This window comes from Apis dorsata, unplaced genomic scaffold (genome assembly GCF_000469605.1).
Source record: "Apis dorsata unplaced genomic scaffold, Apis dorsata 1.3 scaffold_279, whole genome shotgun sequence".
NCBI classification, from domain to species: Eukaryota; Metazoa; Arthropoda; class Insecta; order Hymenoptera; family Apidae; genus Apis; species Apis dorsata.
Window position 1 is genome coordinate 218,327 of NW_006263555.1, and position 2,985 is coordinate 221,311.

Consider the following 2,985-nt stretch of genomic DNA (forward strand, 5'->3'; position numbering starts at 1 on the left):
TGTATTTCATTTCAAATTGTATTATAGCTTAAAGATTATCCTGTACATTGCATACACATACACACGTACACACTCACACACAAGCACTATTGTTTTAAATTGTACGTTTATGATTATTATACGAAGATAAAAAAAGAAAAATAAATAAGGTATACAAAGTATTGAAGACACATGAGAAATTTTATTCTGAATCTCGATCTACGAGAATATTCGACGATTCCTTTAAGATTTGTAGAAATTACATCTTCAGAGGCATCGAGCCGTGTATATATGTATATAAATATTTTTTTCCAACGTTTAATAAACTTTTTTTGTATTTTACAACGCATTTTAAACGATATAAATTATACGAATTATTTTAAATGGAGGTAATAAATTTTATGATAATTTTAAAAATTACTTTGTTTTTTTAAGAGGGAAATACACTTTTTTTTTTTTTTTTTTTTCATTCGAATTTAAATCATTCGAATCTAACTGAAAACACGTGAAATATACAGAAATATACAACTCGATGTCTCGAACGATACGACTTACAGTGGTGTACAGATCAATTAATTCTCGTTTGGTAGGGAAACTTGATAAACAGTCTACATCGATCTGAATCCCGCGATAGCGTTAGACACGCAATAATACGATTTAAACACAATACGAATGGAAAATTCTCTTTATTGTATATACGTATATGATTATATTATTCATATCAGTGTCTCCTTTCAAGAATTTCTAAATTAAAACGACTGTATTACAAATTTTATAGCGATTATTCTATTGATCCCTCCATGTTTTGAATTTAATTGTTAATATTTTTAAATAAGAGAAAATCGTTGTTTTTAATTTACGTATAGAAGATATTATTTTTTCATTTCTCTAATAAGTATTTTAAAGCTTCAAGATGTAAAGATTTTTTGATGAATTTATTTCAGTTAAAAAATAAGATAAAATATAAACATAATTGTAACGATATTTAAAATAAATTTCATTTCATTGAAATTATTATATTCCAAATTTAAAATATTTTAAAAATGTAAGTATAAATATTTAATTATTTTTTATTCATATAAATTCCATTTTAATACATGTTGATAATAAAGAAAATCATCTATGTCATATGTATTGAAATATCGATCTCGAAAAATCAAGACGTTTGTTACAATTTTACAATTTACTATGGTCGAAAAACGTAAAAGACGTAAAAAAATACAATCCATCGAAAATAATTCATTCAATAATTGAACTAACAAAACTTATCTAATATTGATATATTTTTATTATCTTCGAATAGTAATATCGTTTTCTAAATTTTAGAGATCACATCTTAGACGAGGTTAGCATAAGATAAGTATGACATCTTACGGAATTTTGTAACTCACGTTTTGAAATACCGACTTCGAAAAAAGCAGAATGTTTCTTACGCCCTCTGCGATTTATTACGGTTAATATAGAAACTATATTCATGTACTCAAAAAAAGCATATATACTTACATATCTATATACTACGAAAAAAATTTCTTTCTTTCTTTCATTATTTCTTATACTTTTTACTTGTGTTACAATTGAGGCATACAATAGATGGCGCTGATATCAATATTTATATACCTTATCTCTATCTTTCTTATAACGTTTTATTATACAAATTCATATTATTTTTATTGTATTGTAATAAAAAATACGAACGTAATTTTGAATTTATGGATAATTCATATATTAATCTATCTATGAGTTAAATCTATAATAACAATCAAAAAATCTCATTTTTGTGATTTTTATTGTTATTAAAAAATATGAATTTCATTTATTATTTTTAAAAGTAATGAAATTATATTTCTTATTTTTCATTAAATGAGAAAAATTACAATAATTTTTATAAAGAATGAAAAGTTATACTTACTGTGTTTCTTAATACAATTCCAAGCATGTTAAAAATAAAATCATTTAATTCGATTTATAAATAAAATCAAAAAATGAAATATTAATACACTAGATACTCTTTTAAAATAATAAAAATTATTCTTAATTTATCATCTTTTCTAAGAACAAAACAATATAATCTTGAAATTATGTTAGTTTAAAATTTAAAAAAAAAATAATTTAAATCTAATTTTCATTATTATTATCTGATATTCTTATATCTTATCAAATTATAACTTTTGATATCATTTATGTATTATTAATTAAATAAAGTAAAATTTTGACATAGTTTATAATAATAACATAATAAATATATAATTAATGAGAATTTCTTATTGGCACTTTTATTATGTAGTAGTATTTAATAATAAATTATTTTCTATTATAGAAAATATTTATGAATTTTTAAAATATTTTTTAATTCATAAAAAAAAAAAAAACAATGTTATTTTGAATAACGAGAAGACAAAAATTATATATCTATAGATTATATATCTTTTACATTTTGCACTTAAAACATAAATTCTTTTTTTCTTTCTGTGATTAGTAATTTGCAAAAAATAATTCTTTATATGTTTTAATATATTAAAATAAAAAATTCTCAGAGAAAGAAACAATATAAAGAAATACAAAATAATTTTAATCTTCAAGTGAAAAGAGCATTGAAATAATGAGATCGTCCAATTTTAACTAAACTGTTTTTTTTATGAATTTAAATCATGTAACTAATAGTTGCTATTATAATTATATACAACAATTATAAATGTATTTGATCTTAAAAACTTAATACATTAAAATGAACTTTTATTATTCATTAACGAACACCAAAATTTGTACTTTTCTTTAAAGATTATCTTATATATATTAAAAATTGTACTAATAATAAGTATTGATGAAATTAAAATTTGTAAAAATATAAAAACATTAACAAGTTTACATTAATCTCATTATATCATACTGGCCATCTTATTCAAAATATATTTTTCAAATTAAATTTTTGACATTTCATATATTTCCAAAATTGTATTGTCATTTTCTTCCGTTTTCAACTATATATATATATATATATATATATAT

At 20.5% G+C, this 2,985-nt stretch overlaps 1 long non-coding RNA gene across 1 annotated transcript in view; it reads left to right on the forward strand.

The window, feature by feature from the left end:
- Positions 1 to 2,985, forward strand: part of LOC116185781 — a 5,803-nt gene that overhangs the window by 880 nt on the left and 1,938 nt on the right. The window lies entirely within an intron of this gene.